The sequence below is a fragment of the Coregonus lavaretus genome (genome assembly GCF_964263955.1).
Source record: "Coregonus lavaretus genome assembly, chromosome: 17".
NCBI lineage: Eukaryota > Metazoa > Chordata > Actinopteri > Salmoniformes > Salmonidae > Coregonus > Coregonus lavaretus.
Window position 1 is genome coordinate 18,866,130 of NC_140004.1, and position 22,645 is coordinate 18,888,774.

Below are 22,645 nucleotides of genomic sequence, written 5' to 3' on the forward strand. Positions count from 1 at the left end.
GGTCGTTGTGGAACGGGCAGGGGTAGTAACTTACCCCTAGGCAGATGTCTAGGCGCCTTACACTGGGCGCACACCGAGCAGGAGGAAACATAAACCCTCACATCCCTGGCCAACGTAGGCCACCAATATTTGGCACTAAGACAGTGCACTGTCCGGCCGATACCCGGATGTCCAGAGGAGGGTGACGTGTGAGCCCAATAGATCAATCGATCCCGACACTCGAGCGGAACATACTTCCGACCCTCCGGGCATTGTGGTGGACTAGGGTCGGTGCGTAATGCCCGCTCGAGCTCAGAATCGAACTCCCACACCACCGGTGCCACTAGACACGACTCCGGCAGTATGGGAGTGGGCTCCACGGACCTCTCCTCCCCGTCATACCGCCGAGACAGCGCATCTGCCTTACCGTTTTGTGACCCAGGGATGTAGGTGATCTTAAAAGAGAAACGGGTCAAAAACATACTCCATCTAGCCTGTCGAGGGTTCAGCCTCCTCGCTGCCCGGATGTACTCCAGGTTACGGTGGTCCGTCAAAATGAGGAAAGGGTGTTGAGCCCCCTCAAGCCAGTGCCTCCACACCTTAAGGGCTTGGACCACAGCTAACAGCTCCCTGTCCCCTACGTCATAATTTCGCTCCGCCGGGCTGAGCTTCTTGGAATAGAAGGCAACGGGGCGGAGTTTAGGTGGCGCGCCTGACCGTTGGGACAGCACGGCGCCAATACCGGCTTCAGACGCGTCCACCTCTACCTGAAATGGTAAAGAGGGATCCGGATGCGCCAGCACCGGAGCCGAGGTGAACAGGTCCTTCAGCTTCTTAAAAGCCCTGTCCGCCTCGACTGACCACTGCAGACGCACCGGGCCCCCCTTTAAGAGAGACGTGATGGGAGCTGCCACCTGCCCAAAACCCCGGATAAACCTCCGGTAGTAATTCGCAAACCCCAAAAACTGCTGCACCTCTTTCACAGTGGTTGGTGTTTGCCAATTACTCACGGCTGACACTCGGTCTACCTCCATCTTCACCCCTGACGCAGACAACTGATACCCCAAGAAGGAAATCGACTCCTGGAAAAACAGACACTTCTCTGCCTTCACATACAGGTCGTGCTCCACCAGCCTCCGCAACACTCTGCGCACCAGGGCCACATGCTCGACACGGGTAGGTGAGTACACGAGGATGTCATCTATGTACACCACCACTCCCTGTCCCTGCATGTCCCTGAAGATCTCATCCACGAATGATTGGAAAACTGACGGAGCATTCATCAACCCGTATGGCATGACGAGATACTCGTAATGGCCCGAGGTGGTACTAAAGGCTGTTTTCCATTCATCATCCTTCCTGATGCGCACCAAGTTGTACGCGCTCCTGAGATCTAATTTCGTGAAGAAACGCGCCCCATGCAACGACTCAGTCATGGTCGCAATCAGCGGGAGTGGATAACTATACTTCACCGTAATCTGATTGAGACCACGGTAGTCGATGCACGGACGCAACCCCCCATCCTTCTTCTTCACGAAAAAGAAACTCGAGGACGCGGGGGAAGTGGACGGCCGTATGTATCCTTGTCTCAGTGATTCGTCTATGTAAACCTCCATAGCTTTCTTCTCCTCCTGAGACAGAGGATACACATGACTCCGTGGGAGCGCAGCTCCTGCCTGAAGGTCTATCGCACAATCCCCCTGCCTATGGGGTGGCAATCGCGTCGCCCTCGCCTTACTAAACGCGATAGCCAGATCCCCATACTCAGGTGGAATGTGCAATGCGGGCACCTGGTTTGGACTTTCCACCGAGGTAGCCCCTAAGGAAACGCCCAAACATCTACCCACACACTGAGCAGACCACTCCTTCAGAGCCCTCTCCTGCCACGAAATAACGGGGTTATGGGTACTTAACCAGGGCATGCCCAGCACCACCGGATACGCAGGAGAGTCAATCAGAAACAGTTGTATTATCTCCTGATGACTCCCCTGCGCACACATCCTAAGTGGCGCCGTGACCTCCCTGATTAAGCCCGTACCCAACGGACGACTATCTAGGGCGTGAACGGGAAAAGGAACTTCCACAGGGAGAAGGGGAAACCCTAACTCTAAACAAAACTTCTTATCAATGAAATTCCCAGCCGCGCCTGAATCTACCAGCGCCTTACACTGGGAATGAGGTGCCACCTGCGGAAAACACACAGGCATACAAAAATGGGCAACAGTGAGCTCTGGGTGAGTGGGGCGCCTACTCCCCTGGAGGGAATCCCCAGTGCGGGACCTGTCGTCATCTCCCCGAGGAGGCCATCCCCAGCACCTAGCCGCGGTGTGTCCTCCCCGACCACAGTTGGTGCAGTGGATGGACCCCCCACTCTGCCGACTCCTCCTACCTCTAGCGCCAGCGCCCCCGAGCTCCATAGGACACGGCTCGGGTGCGCTGGAGGATGGAATGGACGGACCCCCCTCAGGACGTCCGCGGGTAGCCAATAGGTTATCCAACCTAATTGACATGTCGACCAGCTGGTCGAAAGTGAGACTGGCGTCCCGACAGGCCAGCTCCCGACGGACGTCCTCTCTGAGGCTACATCGGTAGAGATCGATGAGGGCCCGATCATTCCACCCTGCATCTGCCGCTAGAGTACGGAATTCGAGTGCGAATTCCTGGGCACTCCTCCTCCCCTGCCTAAGGAAGACCAGACGCTCCCCCGCCGCTTTCCCCTCCGGGGGATGGTCGAACACCGCCCTAAAGCGGCGGGAGAACTCGGTGTAGGTAATGGTCGTGGCGTCGATCTTCCTCCACTCCGCGTTGGCCCACTCCAACGCTTTACCGGCCAGGCAGGAGATTAGGGCGGACACGCTCTCATGCCCTGAAGGTGCCGGATGGACTGTGGCCAGGTACAGCTCGACCTGGAGCAAGAACCCCTGACACCCAGCCGCTGTCCCGTCGTAAGCCCTCGGGAGAGATAGTCGGACTCCTCGATGTTCCGGTGCTGGAACGGGCGGGCTGGCCGATGGTGCTGGCTGGGCGGGCGGTGGTGGAGGCGAACCCCAGCCTCGGAGTGTGGAAATAACCTCCTGCAGGGCGTTCCCCATCTGCAGGAGTTGCTCCTGCTGATCCCGAACCTGGGCTTCCAGTCTTGTCTGGGCTGCTTCTGCTCCTGCTGATTCCATGGGTGGTGTGTGATTCTGTCAGGGCGTGTGTAGGTGTGGTGTAGGAAATCAGATGCAGGACGCAGACGGTAGGTTCCAAAAGCTGTATTCCGACCCAAACACAGGCAACAGGGCAACAAAGCCCAACAGCTAAACTACGCCCAAGGCGTGTAGGCAAAATGCGCACAAACAGGTGCGACAAAATATGTAGTGCACGAAACAAGTGCAAACGAGCTCCAGCGCAGTGGAGAGAAATATGCTCAACCGAGCAAACACAACACTGACGAAAACAATCACACACAACACAAGACAAACACAACGAGAAACTTATAGGACACTAATCACGTAAAACAGAAACAGGTGTGACACAAACAGACAAAAGCAAACGAACATGAAAACATAAATCGGTGGCAGCTAGAATTCCGGAGACGACGAACGCCGAAGCCTGCCCGAACAAGGGAGAGAGGCAGCCTCGGCCGAAACCGTGACACCCTGCTACAGTTGAAGTCAGAAGTTTACATACACTTAGGTTGGAGTCATTAAAACTCGTTTTTCAACCACTCCACAAATGTCTTGTTAACAAACTATAGTTTTGGCAAGTCGGTTAGGACATCTACATTGTGCATGACACAAGTAATTTTTCCAACAATTGTTTACAGACAGATTATTTCACTTAGAATTCACTGTATCACAATTCCAGTGGGTCAAAAGTTTACATACACTAAGTTGACTGTGCCTTTAAACAGCTTGGACAATTCCAGAAAATGATGTCATGGCTTTAGAAGCTTCTGATAGGCTAATTTACATAATTTGAGTCAATTGGAGGTATACCTGTGGATGTATTTCAAGGCCTACCTTCAAACTCAGAGCCTATTTGCTTGACATCATGGGAAAATCTAAAGAAATCAGCCAAGACCTCAGAAAACAATTGTAGACCTCCACAAGTCTGGTTCATCCTTGGGAGCAATTTACAAATGCCTGAAGGTACCACGTTCATCTGTACAAACAATAGTATGCAAGTATAAACACCATGGGACCACGCAGCCATCATACTGCTCAGGAAGGAGACGCGTTCTGTCTCCTAGTGATGAACGTTCTTTGGTGCGAAAAGTGCAAATCAATCCCAGAACAACAGCAAAGGACCTTGTGAAGATTCTGGAGGAAACAGGTACAAAAGTATCTATATCCACAGTAAAACGAGTCCTATATCGACATAACCTGAAAGGCTGCTCAGCAAGGAAGAAGCCACTGCTCCAAAACCGCCATAAAAAAGCCAGACTACGGTTTGCAACTGCACATGGGGACAAAGATCGTACTTTTTGGAGAAATGTCCTCTGGTCTGATGACCATTGTTATGTTTGGAGGAGAAAGGGGGATGCTTGCAAGCCGAAGAACACCATCCCAACTGTGAAGCACGGGGGTGGCAGCATCATGCTGTGGAGGTGCTTTGCTGCAGGAGGGACTGGTGCACTTCACAAAATAGATGGCATCATGAGGAAGGACAATTATGTGGATATATTGAAGCAACATCTCAAGACATCAGTCAAGAAGTTAAAGCTTGGTCGCGAATGGGTCTTCCAAATGGACAATGACCCCAAGCATACTTCAAAAGTTGTGGCAAAATGGCTTAAGGACAACAAAGTCAAGGTATTGGAGTGGCCATCACAAAGCCCTGATCTCAATCCTATAGAAAATGTGTGGGCAGAACTGAAAAAGTGTGTGTGAGCAAGAAGGCCTACAAACCAGACTCAGTTACACCAGCTCTGTCAGGAGGAATGGGTCAAAATTCACCCAACTTATTATGGGAAGCTTGTGGAATGCTACCTGAAACGTTTGACCCAAGTTAAACAATTTAAAGGCATTGCTACCAAATACTAATTGAGTGTATGTAAACTTCTGACGCACTGGGAATGTGATGAAAGAAATAAAAGCTGAAATAAAAGCTGAAATAAATCATTCTCTCTACAATTATTCTGACATTTCACATTCTTAAAATAAAGTAGTGATCCTAACTGACCTAAGACAGGGAATTTTTACTAGGATTAAATGTCAGGAATTGTGAAAAACTGAGTTTAAATGTATTTGGCTAAGGTGTATGTAAACTTCCGACTTCAACTGTATGTAGAAATGTTACAATATGCCCTTATGTGGAGCTTGATGTCACAGATTCAAGTTTTCATTTTTTGGGGAGGAGAACGAGCTGGTGCGAAAGTTGATAGTATATCACATGTAAAGTTAGTTACACAAAGTTGAAAAAGAGATGGCAGTAAGAGCAAGCTGGTGTTCGGTCCTTGGCTGCACTTTATACAGGAAATCAAGGGAAGAAGGCGCCAAATTTTGCTGTTTTCCTATAAAAAATACGGAGAGATGCAGAAGATGGGTAGTAGCAATTCAAAATAAACTCAGCAAAAAAAGAAATGTCCCTTTTTCAGGACCCTGTCTTTAAAAGATAATTAGTAAAAATCCAAATAACTTCACAGATCTTCATTGTAAAGGGTTTAAACACTGTTTCCTATGCTTGTTCAATTAACCATAAACAATTAATGAACATGCACCTGTGGAACGGTCGTTAAGACACTAACAGCTTACAGACGGAAAGCAATTCATGTCACTGTTATGAAAACATAGATGCCTTTCTACTGACTCTGAAAAACACAAAAAGAAAGATGCCCAGGTCCCTGCTAATCTGCGTGAGCGTGCCTTAGGCATGCTGAAAGGAGGCATGAGAACTGCAGATGTGGCAAGGGCAATAAATTGCAATGTCCGTACTGTGAGACGCCTAAGACAGTGCTACAGGGAGACAGGTAGGACAGCTGATCATCCTCGCAGTGGCAGACCACGTGTAACAACACCTGCACAGGATCGGTACATCCGAACATCACACCTGCGGGACAGGTACAGGATGGCAACAACAACTGCCCAAGTTAAACCAGGAACGCACAATCCCTCCATCAGTGCTCAGACTGTCCGCAATAGGCTGAGAGAGGCTGGACTGAGGGCTTGTAGGCCTGTTGTAAGGCAGGTCCTCACCAGACATCACCGGCAACAACGTCGCCTATGGGCACAAACCCACTGTCGCTGGACCAGACAGGACTTGCAGAAAGTGCTCTTCATTGACGAGTCGCGGTTTTGTCTCACCAGGGGTGATGGTCGGATTTGCGTTTATCGTTGAAGGAATCAGCGTTACACCGAGGCCTGTACTCTGGAGCAGGATCGATTTGGAGGTGGAGGGTCCGTCATGGTCTGGGGCGGTGTGTCACAGCATCATCGGACTGAGCTTGTTGTCATTGCAGGCAATCTCAACGCTGTGCGTTACAGGGAAGACATCCTCCTCCCTCATGTAGTACCCTTCCTGCAGGGTCATCCTGACATGACCCTCCAGCATGACAATACTGCTCGTTCTGTGTGTGATTTCCTGCCAGACAGGAATATCAGTGTTATGCCATGGCCAGCGAAGAGCCCGGATCGCAATCCGGTTGAGCACGTCTGGAACCTGTTGGATCGGAGGGTAAGGGCTAGGGCCATTCCTCCCAGAAATTTTAGGGAACTTGCAGGTGCCTTGGTGGAAGAGTGGGGTAACATCTCACAGCAAGAACTGGCAAATCTGGTGCAGTCCATGAGGAGGAGATGCACTGCAGTACTTAATGCAGCTGGTGGCCACACCAGATACTGACTGTTACTTTTGATTTTGACCCCCCCTTTGTTCAGGGACACATTATTCAATTTCTGTTAGTCACACGTCTAAGGAAATTGTTCAGTTTATGTCTCAGTTGTTGAATCTTGTTATGTTCATATAAATATTTACACATGTTAAGTTTGCTGAAAATAAACGCAGTTGACAGTGAGAGGACGTTTATTTTTTTGCTGAGTTTAGTAAATATGATGTACTGTAGATAGTCTTGCAGCCAACCTTGCATCGCTGCGTGTAGGTAGCAAGCACTTCAGAGTCGATGCATATGAACGAGATATGCAATCTGAAATGATGGGAACAGAAAAGAGACAGCAGTTGCTACTGTATTTCCATGGACTGGATCTGGCGCAGTGCCAAAATACAAAGGCGCTTTTGAGAAGAGAAAGCGTCAAAGCAAACGTGCAAAGGTATGTAGCCTAGCCTGATTCGAGGCATTCTTTTTGTGTTATCACCATTGCACCATATCATGTAGACATATAGGCCTAGGTGCTCTACAGATTAGCATACCATGCATTCGGAAAGTATTCAGACCCATTGACTTTTTCTCCATTTTGTTACGTTACAGCCTTATTCTAAAATTGATTAAATCGTTCATCAATCTACACACAATAACCCATAATGACAAAGCAAAAACAGGTTATTATTTGTATTTGCAAATGTATAAGAATTGTTTTATCACATTTACATAAGTATTCAGACCCTTTACTCAGTACTTTGTTGAAGCACCTTTGGCAGCAATTACAGCCTCGAGTCTTCTTGGGTATGACGCTACAAGCTTGGCACACCTGTATTTGGGGAGTTTCTCCTATTCTTCTGTGCAGATCCTCTCAAACACTGTCAGGTTGGATGGGGAGCGTTGCTGCACAGCTATTTTCAGGTCTCTTCAGAGATGTTCAATCGGGTTCAAGTCCGGGCTCTGGCTGGGCCACTCAAGGACATTCAGAGACTTGTCCCGAAGCCACTCCTGCGTTGTCTTGGCTGTGTGCTTAGGGTGGTTGTCTTGTTGATCCTGACTAGTCTCCCAGTCCCTGCCGCTGAAAAACATCCCCACAGCATGATGCTGCTACCACCATGCTTCACCGTAGGGATGGTGGCAGGTTTCCTCCAGACGTGACGCTTGGCATTCAGGCCAAAGAGTTCAATCTTGGTTTCATCAGACCAGAGAATCTTGTTTCTGATGGTCTGAGAGTCTTTAATTGCCTTTTGGCAAACTCCAAGTGGGCTGTCATGTTCCTTTTACTGAGGAGGGGCTTCCGACTAGCCACTCTACCATAAAGGCCTGATTGGTGGAGTGCTGCAGAGATGGTTGTCCTTCTGGAAGGTTCTCCCTTCTCGACAGAGGAACTCTGGAGCTCTGTCAGAGTGACCATCGGGTTCTTGGTCACCTCCCTGACCAAGGCTCTTCTCCCCCGATTGCTCAGTTTGGCTGGGCGGCCAGCTCTAGGAAGGGTCTTGATGGTTCCAAACTTCTTCCATTTAAGAATGATGGAGGCCACTGTGTTCTTGGGGACCTTCAATGCTGCAGACATTTTTTGATACCCTTCCCAGATCTGTGCCTCGACACAATCCTGTCTCGGAGCTCTACGGACAATTCCTTCGACCTCATGGCTTGGTTTTTGCTCTGTCATGCACTGTCAACTGTGGCACCTTTTATATAGACAGGTGTGGGCCTTTCTAGGTCATGCCCAATCAATTGAATTTACCACAGGTGGACACCAATCAAGTTGTAGAAACATCTCAAGGATGATCAATGGAAACAGGATGCACCTGAGCTCAAATTCGAGTGTCATAACAAAGGGTCTGAATACTTATTTAAACGTATTAAAAATTATTTTTAAAATTTATTTTTTATACATTTGCAAAAATGGCTAAAGCTGGTTTCCGCTTCTTCATTATGGGGTATTGTGTATAGATTGCTAAGAAAAAAAAGTAATTTAATCAATTTCAGAATAAGACCGTAACATAACAAAATGTGTAAAAAGTCAAGGGGTCTGAATACTTCCCGAATGCACTGTATGTGCCATATGTGTTTATGACAGGGGGGGGGGGGGTTGAGAGACAATAGACATTGTGTCACCTTTCATTGCAGAATAGACTATCAAAAAAAACATTGTGATAAATAAACATGGGCTAAATTGTGTTTTGGACTAATGTGAAAACATAAACCCACTAACGGTCCCGCTCATAGAGGTTTAAGATAAGCGATCATTCAATAAATTAAAGTTTAGCTACTTACTTGTTACTGTAGATAACTGTCTCCAATTTGTTTTTCCAGGAAACCAGAGTTTATGTGGACAGCAAAATCCCCGTGGTCATTACGTTCCTCAATTTCTGCAAGAATTGTAGTCACATATTCACATTTTCTGCAGCACAAACATTCCTCATTCGCGGCATTGGAGCGCAATTGCCAACACCAGTCTGTGATGATCCTGTGGATGGGTTTGGACTGTGGTCCAGCTACTGCTATGCTTCGGTGGCTAGAGGTGCGGGGCCATCTGAAGCTCAATTTGCCTCAATTCTTTGTTCGAATACTCAGGCTCAAATAAATATGGTTCAATGACACCATCGCTGCCCGTTCCAGTATTTTTTTCATCACTCGCCAGTATTTCGTTTTCAGACATATTTGTAGGTTGTTTATTTTGTATACACTTCTCAGCCGAAAAATCTGTGAATAAGGGCATAACGTGCAGTTTCTATGTATCAGGGATTCTCCCGAGAGCACACATGCACATTTGGCTACATAAAATAATAATATAAAATAATCGCAAATGTTTTAGGTGGAAAAATAGATATTTCTTGACAAAAATAGCTAATTCGGCCATACGCTTTCAATTAAACAATGAATTTGTCCACACTTCGCAGATTTCTGAATTCACTGGCAACGGAGCAGAGCGAGGCCTGCATCCACCAACATCACGAGTCAAGTGACCCGTTTTTTGCAACTGTTTCAGTACAGCACTACAGGGAGAGAGAGGGGGAGAGGGCAAACTCCACTGAACTAGTTTCATTGTATGTAATCACTTGGGAGTTTCTGGATTTTGGGGTAAACTTCTCCTTTAACCTAATCACATCTTGTTCTCTTAAAGAGCTGTTTTGTCTTGTAGCAGCATATCATAGTCTGTTGACCTCTGATGTGATTTGGAGTAGGTGCTGTAGTTGTACCTTCTCCCTCTTCCTGTCTGCAGTCTCTGGTGGCTTTGTGACTCATTGTTTGCTTTCCATTAATATAAGGTCAAAATCTCATCTGAAAGCTCAGTGGACATGTCCAGGGATTATCTGAATTAGAGTGTTCTCCCCAGAGGCAGCCACAGGTAAATAGCATTCAGTCCTCTCTCACCCTAATTGGCCTTCTGTTACACCCTCCCTCCCAGCCAGCCAGCCAGCTTGCCAGTCAGCCCAACTGTAGCTTTGGTTATTGGTCCTATACTCCCTCCCTCCTAGCCTTTTTTAATTCCTCCTTTCCTTCCTAGTTTCTCCTCCATTGCCTCCTCATCTCCCCTTCTTAATACCACTGAGTCTATTTCTATCTGTCTCTAGATCCCTTTTTCACTTTTCTCTCCACCCCTTAGCTCCTCCCTTCACCTATTTTCATTCCTTCTCTCCTCTCTCTCTCTCATCCCTCTCTCTCCTCCCTAGCTGTGGTGTCTGAGAGCTCATCTGCAGGCAGGTAGTGTTCAGTCGGTGGCTTGGAGAGGAGAGGTCAGGCCCTGGTAACAGTGGCAGCAGTGGCTTCATTTGGATTCTGACTGCAGGCTGTTGGTCTCTGATGGAGGGGGCCAGTCCTGTCGCTGCAGAACTGCTACTGCTGCTGCTGCTGCTACGGCTAATGCTGCTACGGCTAATGCTGCTATGGCTACTGCTGCTGCTGCTACGGCTAATGCTGCTACGGCTACTGCTGCTTCTGCTACGGCTAATGCTGCTACGGCTAATGCTGCTACTGCTACGGCTAATGCTGCTACGGCTACTGCTGCTGCTGCTACGGCTAATGCTGCTACGGCTACTGCTGCTGCTGCTACGGCTAATGCTGCTACGGCTAATGCTGCTGCCGCTACTGCTGCTACGGCTACTGCTGCTACGACTACTGCTGCTGTTACTGCTGCTGCTGCCTCTCTGTGCAGGGGTGAGAGGGACCAGAGCCCAGAAGAGCATACTACTGATTCTGGGGCTACTGCTGCTACTGTTGCTACTGCTGCATGATGCTTAATACTGTACGTCTAGTATAGAATACCTCTAAGGGCTAAAGCTATACTGTTACCCAGCACAGAATGCTGCAGAGCTGAGGACCTTATACGGTAGATCCTGCCTCCCTCCATTTCTCTCTTTCTCTTCCTTTCATGCTTTACCTCTTTGCTATCTCGCCCCCTTCTCTTACTCACTCACTCACTCACTCACTCACTCACTCACTCACTCACTCACTCACTCACTCACTCACTGACACTCTTGCTGTCACTCTTTCACCATCTCTCATCGCTCTTTTTCTCTCTCTATTTCTCTCTCTCTCTCTTTGTCCATCTCTCGCTCTGTCATCTCTCTCTTTGTCTATCTCTCGCTCTCTCGCTCTGTCTCTGTCTCTTCATATCGTCAAGGAAATACTTCTGGCCCTTCCACTCTCACACACACACACACACACACACACACACACACACACACACACACACACACACACACACACACACACACACACACACACACACACACACTCTCTCTCTCTCTCTCTCTCTCTCTCTCTCTCTCTCTCTCTCTCTCTCTCTCTCTCTCTCTCTCTCTCTCTCTCTCTCTCTCTCTCTCTCTCTCTCTCTCTCTCTCTCTCTCTCTCTCTCTCTCTCTCTCTCTCTCTCTCTCTCTCTCTCTCTTGCTGTCACTCTTTCACCCTCTCTCTCTTGCTGTCACTCTTTCACCCTCTCTCATCGCTCTCTCTGCTCCAGGCTGTCACTGTGTGTGTGTCTCTGCATGTGAGAGGAGTGTTGTCAATGTGCTCTGAGCAGCTGAGGGGAGGTTGCTACAGGACTCACAGGGGAGCAAGGAGGGGCTGAGGGCGTCTGGGAGTTGCACTGTGTCTGTTCTGTGATTCAGTAGGCACACACACACACAACACACACACACAAGCTAGACGAGTAGAGTATTAACAGTGCAGGCATCTGCGCCCGCGCACACAGACTAAAGCTGTGCAGTTATGTAACTTACTCTGCCATTTCAAATGATTTCTGATCATAACTTGCTTTATTTGCTGTGCTGGGCTGGATTACTGTGTAATTGGCCTGGGGGTATGAGACGTGTAGTCAGTGCTGCTGTGTGGATCCTGAGTGGAGCTGCCTGGGCTGTGGTGTTGGGTAACAAAGGGAGATCCTCTTTGAGGTGGTTTAGAGCCCAGCGCAGCGCAGTCACACGCTAACGCTAAGCAGTGCTAGGCTACTGCCTCCACTCAGAGCCAACTCTGTCTTCCATCCTCACTGTGGAGTTAGCACATACAGAGCTTCCCTAACCCTGCCTTCCCAGCTGGAGATACAAAGAACAACAAGGAGTCTGTCTCCTAGGCACTTCCGTTGTGTGTGTATATCTTCGGCTGGCATTTTGAGAGGCAACAAATTAGCTGTAACGCTGTGCTCTCCTGTCACAGATGATGTACTGTGTGTTTCTGTGTGTTACTCCCGCAGTAAAAGGTCAGCTGTTCTGGCGCTGTGTGACTGCCTGCTTCAGTACATTTGAATGACTACCGCTGAATGGTAGCAGTCTTCTGACAGCATATTTGTCGATAGGATTTAAATTCAGGTTAACCTGGTATTTCTGGCTTCAAAGAAAAATGCAATTTCATATTGATAATGGAGCTTGCTTTCATACTGCATCCCAGTGTGTATGCCCATATCACATTGAGTACAGGAGGCCAAGTAAGTGATGTTTAATGGATCTAATATTATTTAAGCATCTTTCATCTCTAACTGTTCCACAGTTCTCCCAGAGACTAGGCTGAGAAAACAGAATGGAACAGATAACTCTCTCTCTCTCACTCACTCACAGTGCCTCTAGCTACAGCATAGGCAGGGTTAGGAGGAGCCATCACTATGCATGATGGAAAGAGAGATGGGGTGAGAGGGGAGATATTCCCCTGCACCCTCACCACAGAAAATAAGCAGTCTTTTCTCATTTACATGGTAAGACAGCAGCAGATATAAGGGCTGAGGATGAAAAGGGAAGAGATTCCTATGTCACTAAATCAGTGTCTGAACTGTGCCGTTGATTATGCTGAGAGGACTGGTAGAAGAGGACAGAGGACAGGGGACAGGGGTTAGAAGTGCCTGGTTGGCTGGGATTAAGAGGGAGGGACATATCCTCTGAAAGTTGTGTCCAGGCCACTGCAGCCCAACCAGAGGCTGAGAGCCTGAGGAAACCGCCACAGGATAGCAAGTGTCTTTCCCTGTTCTGTCAGCATGAGTGCTCTCATCAAATTAAATCAAATCAAATTGTGTTTGTCACATGCGACGAATACAACAGGTGTAGACCTTACAGTGAAATGCTTACTTACAAGCCCTTATCCAACAATACAGTTTTAAGAAAGAATACCCAAAAAATTCACACTAAAATACAATATAAAATAATATGAGATATAATTAAATAATTAAAGAGCAGCAGTAAAAATAACAATAGCGAGGCTATATACAGGGGGTACCGGTACTGAGTCAATGTGCAGGGGGCACCAGTTAGTCAAGGTAATTGGGGTAATATGTACATGTAGGTAGAGTTTTTAAAGTGACTATGCATAGATAATAAACAGAGAGTAGCAGCAGCGTAAAAGAGGGGTGGGGTGGCAATGCAAATAGACTGGGTAGCCATTTGATTAGATGTTTAGGAGTCTTATGGCTTGGGGGAAGAAGCTGTTTAGAAGCCTCTTGGACCTAGACTTGGCGCTCCGGTACCGCTTGCCGTGCGGTAGCAGAGAGAACAGTCTATGACTAGGGTGGCTGGTCCAAGAGGCTTCTATACACCGCCTGGTATAGAGGTCCTGGATGGCAGGAAGCTTGGCCCCAGTGATGTACTGGGCCGTACGCACTAACCTCTGTAGTGCCTTGCAGTCGGAGGCCGAGCAGTTGCCATACTAGGCAGTGATGCAAACAGTCAGGATGCTCTCGATGGTTTTCAGTCTCCTTAGGGGGAATAGGTTTTGTCATGCCCTCTTCACGACTGTCTTGGTGTGCTTGGACCATGTTAGTTTGTTGGTGATGTGGACACCAAGGAATTTGAAGCTCTCAACCTGCTCCACTACAGCCCCGTCGATGAGAATGGGGGCGTGCTCGGTCCTCTTTTTCCTGTAGTCCACAATCATCTCCTTTGTCTTGATTACGTTGAGGGAGCGGTTGTTGTCCTGGCACCACAGGGCCAGGTCTCGTCATTGTCGGTGATCAGGCATACCACTGTTGTGTCATCGGCAAACTTAATGATGGTGTTGGAGTCGTGCCTGGCCGTGCAGTCATGAGTGAACAGGGAGTACAGGAGGGGGCAAAGCACACACCCCTGAGGGGCCCCCGTGTTGAGGATCAGCGTGGCGGATGTGTTGTTACCTACCCTTACCACCTGGGGGGTGGCCCGTCAGGAAGTCCAGGATCCAGTTGCAGAGGGAGGTGTTTAGTCCCAGTGTCCTTAGCTTAGTGATGAGCTTTGAGGTCACTATGGTGTTGAACGCTGAGCTGTAGTCAATGAATAGCATTCTCACATAGGTGTTCCATTTGTCCAGGTGTGAAAGGGCAGTGTGGAGCGCAATAGAGATTGCATCATCTGTGGATCTGTTGGGGCGATATGCAAATTGGAGTGGGTCTAGGTTTTCTGGGATAATGGTGTTGATGTGAGCCATGGTGCTGAACACACTACAGACCATTGTCAGGTCACTGTTGTGGCATCATGCTCTGTTGTTGAGTGCTCTGCTCTGATTCAACCCTACTTGCTACAATGCTCTTCATACTGGGTATGAACGTCCTATACAATATGATTCAAGCCATGACCCCTGCTAAAACCAGTTTACTAGCTTGCTATTATTTATTTTGCTTGCCGATAATGTAGTGTGTTTCTATAGCGATCCCAGTGCCTCTCTCCCCTCCCATGTCTCTCAGTACTGGAGTGATCCCATATAATGCACAATTAAGACACATGGTGCTTGGATGCAACAGGAGACTCACACTGGGAACCCTTCCACGTCCATCTTTTCCCTGGCTCACATACTAACCAACACACTAACACAGTCACATACTAACACACAGTCTGGAGAACACATGACTCCCACACACACTGTAGTTAGTACATGTGGGTGGACACAGAGGGAATATTTCACTATGCTGTTTAATCCTCCTCTGTTGTGCATGTATTTATATTAATGCCATTGTGGCCCAAACGATAGATCCAGCTTAAGGGGGTTGGTCTCCCTCATCTGTCTTCATTTAATGTGCAGTAAACGCCTATACACTTTATCCTGGAGCTCATTACTCACAATGGCAGTCATTTGAATCTTTTATCGGAGGGATTTTTAATTGAACATTGGCTGGTGCGTTCCAAACAAATGGGCCTGAGCAGCTTGAGAGCTGTGTGTGTGCGCGTGTGTGCGTGTGTGCGTGCGTGTGAAATATTCATAGGAATGCTTAGCCCGATGTCAAGCCGTCTGGTTATAAAAACTGTACACATTGTTGTGGCACACCAGGGACACAGAGAGAGAGATGTTTGTGGTGGCTGTGTGCAATTCACTCATGGTTAATAATGTAGATGGAAAAATGTAACCCTCTCTACTCATAACAACATACACACACGCGTAATTGAACATGATCACAGTCTGGTAGACTGGTTGTGACAGATAGGGGTGGTCAAGGATGCAGTCATAGCAACTGTCAGTTGCCTGGGGTTAAGCAGCACAAGGTCAAAGAGCAAAGCTGTTCCCTCCCCCTCCATCCGCTCTCGTTCAGCCTCTGACATATTGCTAGAGAACCCCTGTGCCAACTCAAAAGCACAACCACCATAGCATCATATTGATATAAAAAATCTAACAAATAACCTTCTATTACTAAGACAGTGACAGTATATGTATTTTTCAGAAATATAGGGAAACTCCCACCTTGAAATGGCTGATGCTTATTGTAGTCCTGTCTAGGGATCTAGCGCAATGACTATAAATATAAATGGACAAAGCCATCAATCACGTGGCACCATTCATTCCTATGTAAAGACTCAATAGCGCATTAAAGCCAAATAAAGTTGGTTAAGATTGCGTCTCATGGAGACATAACATGCGCAGTTCTCATTGAGTAACTCCAGTTGAAGGCCGACCGGGAAACTGCAGGCTGCCATTAGCAACTAAATTATCCTTATAACTTCTTCTGTGTGCGATTTTAAAATAATCGGTTCAAGGACATACATCTGGTGTATTAGAAGCAATTATTGCTACCATGATTGTCATCGAATTTCTTTTTATTTAAATGAAGATTGACCACGAAGATTGCAATTTTCCATTCACTATAATGGGGGATCCTGTTTTCTCCTAACAATGCCTGCAGTACCGCGGTCGGCCTTGAACTTCCGTGGCTTCAATGAGAGGGGGCAGTCGTTCTCCCCTGGTCTAGCTCCATTCCACCAGGGAGTGTACAGTAGTGGAACACATTGACACAGTTAAATTCCCTTTTAATTCTACACACTAATCTTAGAATATCCAGTTGCACTTCCTCTGCACCCTTTCACTCCCAGCATGCCTAGCAAGGCCATTCCTTATTTATGGTTCACAGCAATCTGTTTGATGGAGCTCAATCTACTGAAGACCAGAAGGAAACAATATTGACATAGGCCGGTTGCTGTTCCCAGTTAGGACATGGGTTTTGATAGGTTCCTATAAAATGTGTCAATTCATCGTGGATAAAAATACATTGAAATGGTAGCTCTAGATTTGATTAAAGCTGCAGCTAGAAATAACACCACTAGGGCTTTCAAGGTGCCCTCAATTGTTTTATGGGGACTTATTTTGAGGTGACACCTGGACCCAGTAAAAGCTGTCAATGCTGATATTAAAATGTTATATTGTACCAGGCAGTCCACCTGAGAATTCATCCCATTGTTTCTGTCATTATACATCTCCCGTGTAGCTCAGTTGGTAGAGCATGGCGTTTGCAACGCCAGGGTTGTGGGTTCGATTCCCACGGCGGGCCAGTATGAAAATGTATGCACTCACTAACTGTAAGTTGCTCTGGATAAGAGTGTCTGCTAAATGATTAAAATGTAAATCTATACCTGTGGATCCTGGGACCACTTATGGGAGGCTAGCTTTCACTCCACCTATTTTCTGTAACTATATATTCCCTGGAAGACTCCCTGGAATTGACAACTCAATTAAACAGCTGATCGATAGATAGGTGTTGTGAAAACCAGCATTGAAAGACCTCAGGGGCTTGGCTGGGAAACACATCTCATTACATGTGGGGAAGGAGTATCAGGTGGACCCTGCCTGGCCTGGTGGCAGAGGGGCTGCTGGGAATGGAGGCTCTGTCTGAGCTTGTGTTTCATAGGAGTGACTCTAAGAGAGCATGTTATTATAACCCAGCCCTCTCTTTGGAGGGTAAAATAACAGCTCTGTATTGGTCAGTGAAAATGAGGACAGGATATGGGTCATTGGGTTTTAATTTCCATGTTTATTGTAATCCACAGAGCTTGTGAATGAGGCATTTTACAAGTGAAAAAGTGAAGGGCTATTTAACGTTTTTGTCTTCAATCAGAACTGTGCTTATGCTGGACATTAGATGTGAAGGTTGAGGCTCACAGACTTGAGAGGCAGGCGGTTGTCTTTCTCCATCTCACTCTCTAGCCCGCCCTCTCACATGCGCACACACTCCAAGACAGCACTGAACAAATGAAAAGCTCTGTCCCCCACTGACAAGTCTCATTGTCAGACAGTGTTCTCTCTCAGGACACTGTGTTGTCATACTGTGGCATGACAACATTTAAGTCATTGTCCCTGACAAAGCAGAGAAGCCATCCACAGTTAGTATTTTCTTCTTCTCAGGAGACTGAGAGCAGCAGGAAAAGGGAGGAGTGTGAAGCTCTTGAGGAGACGGTGAAGAAAAATAATCAAACATGTCAGACTTTGGTAAGTGCTCTAAAAATACAGTACCTCTGGCTCTCACTCTGAGTCTCAGTCCAATTGATTTGTGTGTGTGTGTGTGAGAGAGAGCGAGAGAGACCCAGTGAAGATGTACTGTGGTGTTTGTCACACTGCTGGCACTCTAGAGGTGATTATAGAAATGGACAAATACACTCACATTAATTGGATTTGCATGTGTAACATGAAATAAAATCCATTGAACATCATATCTGTGCTGCATTCTGATAATGCAAGGCTGTACAGTATGAATGCATTCCTGTTTACACTTCTCTTTCCACAGATGACAATATCCACACTATTTATATTATTCTAGCTGCGATACATTATAGAGATATACACTTAGCCAGGCCCCAAGGATACAGCTTACTAGCTATGTTGGCACAGATGTGTACAGTTCATGTTGTGTAGATGTCATGGTTGTTCACAGGAGGTCAGCGGTGTGTTACACAAGCCCTCTGCTCCCATGTGCTGCTCTCTGCCTCTCCTCTGCTGCCTCTCTCCTACCTCTGTACCCCAAGGACCGTTTCTCAGAAAGTATCAGAAATGTCAGTGTGCCTTCTGGGCTGCATGGCCTTGGCTCTATACAAAGGGTCAGGAAGGGAAGAAAGGACAAGGCAGAAAGCAGCCATTGCTGAGAGAGTAATCCACTCTGACTACTCTGGAAGGCATTTTAAAGAGGAGCTTTTCCTCCCTTTGTGCTTGACTTTCCTTGACATTTTAAAACATATTCAGTATTTCATCAGGATGGATAATGGGAGCTTTTGCTGGGGCTATTCAAAACGCTCTCTCTCTGTCTCTCTCTCTCTCTCTCTCTCTCTCTCTCTCTCTCTCTGTCTCTCTCTCTTTCTCTCTCTCTGTCTCCCTCTCTCCTCTCTTCTCCCTCTCTCTCTCGCTCGCTCTCTCTCTCTTTCTCCCGCTCTCATTTCAAGGGGTTTTATTGGCATGGGAAACATATGTTTACATTGCCAAAGCAAGTGCTCTCTCGCTCTCCCGCTCTCCTCTCTCTCCTCTCTTCCGCTCTCCTCTCTCTTCCGCTCTCCTCTCTCTCTCCCCTCTCTCTCTCCCCCCCTCTCTCTCGCTCTCTCTCTCTTCCCCCTTTCTCTTCCCCCCTTTCTCTCCTCTCCTCTCCTCTCCTCTCCTCTCCTCTCCTCTCCTCTCCTCTCCTCTCCTCTCCTCTCCTCTCCTCTCCTCTCCTCTCCTCTCCTCTCCTCTCCTCTCCTCTCCTCTCCTCTCCTCTCCTCTCCTCTCCTCTCCTCTCCTCTCCTCTCCTCTCCTCTCCTCTCCTCTCTCTTTCAATTCAAAGGGCTTTATTGGCATGGGAAACACATGTTTACATTGCCAAAGCAAGTGAAATAGATAATAAACAAAAGTGAAATAAACAATCAAAAATGAACAGTAAACATTACACTCACAAAAGTTTCAAAAGAATAGAGACATTACATTCATGATAGAGGTGCTCAACCTTACTGGTTGCCCTTTTCTTGTGGCAACAGGTCACACATTTTGCTTCTGTGATGGCACACTGTGGTATTTCATATAATTCCTGGTCCAGTTCCTTCTGCATATTTCACATCTTTACATAGTAGGTTTTTGTGCTTTGGAATAAGCTGTGAAATCGAGATATAGTGCATGGACATTTTGTTTTGATTTACCTATGGCTGTTGTATTGCAGTGTTCTATTGTTTTACATTGCTTGAGTCTGACACACATATCTTAGATATAAAGGAAGCCATGATGAGCTGTCAGTATGTCCCCCTACCCATTCTGTCTATCACTGCATGAGAACAGGGGAGCAGTGAGTCACAGCACAGCTAATTGGATGTGTGCGGTGGTTGGGTTTCCCCATCAGAACCGCAGGGGGGCCTGGATGGATCTACAGTAGGTAATCACTCCATAAGTACTGAGCTGAGTCCCCTTTCAGCCCCAATATCCAACACAGAGGAATTGAAATGAGCACTCTGACGACTCTGAAGGGACTATTATGAGGAGGGCCGCATGTGTTATGAGTATTGAATATTCTCTTTTCACTCTGCTATGGGATTGTATTTGAGTTGGTGCTGAGGCTTTGTTACCAAGAGAACGCTCACTGTAAGACTTACAGTATTTCAGCTGTTGTCACGTGCGACTGAGTGCATGTCTGACTACAGCGCATGTCTCATCATATCAGTTTAAGCATCATTCCGTAGCCCAGAACCAAATGTTGCATACGCAAGCTACTCGATTTGAGAAAATGTGTTTACATTTATGTTAAGTCTGTCACAAGAGACTAGTTTAAGCATGACATTTGTACTGACATTGTATTCGCTATTCATATTATTATATAGCAATTGTTATAATTTTGTCATTGTCGGATGTATTATTCATGCCAATCTGTTTAGATAGTAAGCCTAGAATAATGTAGAGAGACTGATTCAAGCATTTTCTTGTGGAAGTCTGCAGAGTGCTGCAAGGGTAAGGTTCCATCAGTAAGCTAAATGGTGCAGCCTTTGCAGCTGGACCATTAGAATTCACTATTCGTTGCCCCAAGGGCCTCCTCCTCCTCCTCCTGCTCTTTAGAGGGGCTGACTTTGTGTGTGGTGCTCTGCCCCAAATAATCACTCCATTAAGGCTGTGGGCTTTCTGTACTCCTCACGTTCTGTCCCCACAGCACAGCAGCACTCTACTCCACTGCGCTTCTCCCCTGCTCTGCCCTGTCCTGTCTGTCCCCATTGTCAACCTCATCAGTCCCCAGGAATTACACAGAGGAGAAACTGTCCCCAAATAACGTGCAGAATGGCAGGCAGGCTAGCCTCTACAGAGACTGCAGTGCTGCTCTTATCTCCCTATAGACTGAGCTCAGAGAGAAACAGAAACACAGCCATGCAGCCAGGCAGACACAGAGACAGGACCAGAGGCAAGTAGTGAGAAACATTGTGTCCATGAGAGGAGTGAGGATGGGGGGAAGGCATTAGTGTCAGTCTGTTTGGTCTATACTGGCTGACCTCTCTGTGTTTCTCTCCAGGTGAATGTAAATGCATACCAGGGTCATGTAAGTGCACTAGTCAGACCAGGCCAGCCTCATTTTTTTTATTCTTCTGGGATCTGAGAAATTGTTTTTTGTGTCCGTTTGATAAGGTATGTCTCTGATAGTGTTTTTTTTTTCTGCGAAGGTGCCATATGAAAGACTGCCTAAACTTTATTTAGCTATTAACATAGCACACATTGTTTAGTAAAAACGAAACACTTGATGTTAGAGTGTGTAGTAGACTATGTAGTGTAGTGAGTGGCAGGGCCATCTGGCACCTCATCCTAGCCAGTAGTACCCAGGGACATAGTGTGTATTTTGCTGCTGCCCTGATCACTGATGTGGAATAAAGCATGGCACAGCCCATAAGGACAGTCACCTTGGTGATGGCCATTAGCCATACTAACACCACTACAATATTCTTCTCTTCACACACAGTACAGTAGGCTGTTAAGACAACATGATCTATGAGGCGGCTTATCTTATCAACTACTGGATAACTAAGAAGTACAAACACTAGACTGCGTTTAGTTCAACTGAGATAAACAATATAGCCATTTGCTCAGAAAAGGGTCATTCCATATGATTTCAATCATTTTCTGACTGCACCCCTTTTGATTTGAATAAAACCTTCCATACATGTTTGCTCATAGTAGAAGTGGTCAGAAATTATGCTTTTGGGACCTAAATGGCAAAACATTCATGATAGAGGTGCTCAAAGTTGACCCATGTTGCATACCCCACCCCACAATGAGAGATCCATGTCTTTATCACTGAAAAAGATAAATGGTTGAGTTTGATATCATTTGAAAGCTTTAATGGCAATTATCTAAAAACGTGTCAAGTCAGATTATTTTAATGTTCATATGTTGTATCTTAGACCCAGTTTTACATCATCTGAGGTGTTTGTGTTGTGTGTGCCATTGGTTGAGTCAGAGCATACTCATGAATTTCAACATTCAAATGCTACCACAAAGATGGTTGGAGGTCCACACATTGGAGATTGTTGACTTAAGTGGGAATATCCATTGTTATAAATTAAACTGTCAATTATCCATAGGAAACCTATTGCAATAATATAAATATAGATAATAGAATGGATATTCCCATTCAATTTGACATTCGTGAAAACTTCTAACATTTTAAGTAATTGTATGTTAGTTTCAAATCAATTTATATTTATATGGTGTTCCAGCTAAATTGCAGTGGTCTGAAGGGATAGGTCAATTTATGAATGATATTTTATGATTAAAATGACACCCACCCTGTATTTAAGAGTATACTATGTCTCAACCAATGACGGGCACAACACAAACACCTCAGATGATGTAAAATAGTCTAAACTACAACATTTGTGAAAATGAAAAAAAATATGAGTTTACATGATTTAGGATAATTGACGTTAAAGGTTAAAAAATGAAATTATTTTCATGAAATCATTGAATAGTTTAACAACAATGTTTGTAAGCATTAAAATGATATCAAAGACATGGATGTCTCATTGTGGGGTGGGGGTATGCAAAATGTGTCAACTTTGAGCACCTCTATCTCATGAATGTTTTCGCATTTAGGTCCCAAAAGTCAGTTTCTGACCACTTCTACCATGAACAAACATGTATGGAAGGTTTCGTTCAAATCAAAATGGGTACAGTCAGCAAGTGATTGAAATGATATGGAATGACCCTAAACTGAGCGAAATGTGC

The 22,645-nt window shown here is 46.4% G+C and overlaps 1 protein-coding gene across 1 annotated transcript in view; it reads left to right on the plus strand.

The window, feature by feature from the left end:
• Nucleotides 1-22,645, plus strand: part of rimbp2b (RIMS binding protein 2b) — a gene marked incomplete at its 3' end in the record, with an annotated part of 123,389 nt that overhangs the window by 38,577 nt on the left and 62,167 nt on the right. Inside the window, exon 2 of the mRNA XM_084180820.1 lies at nt 17,840-17,923. The remainder of the gene's footprint in view (nt 1-17,839; nt 17,924-22,645) is intronic.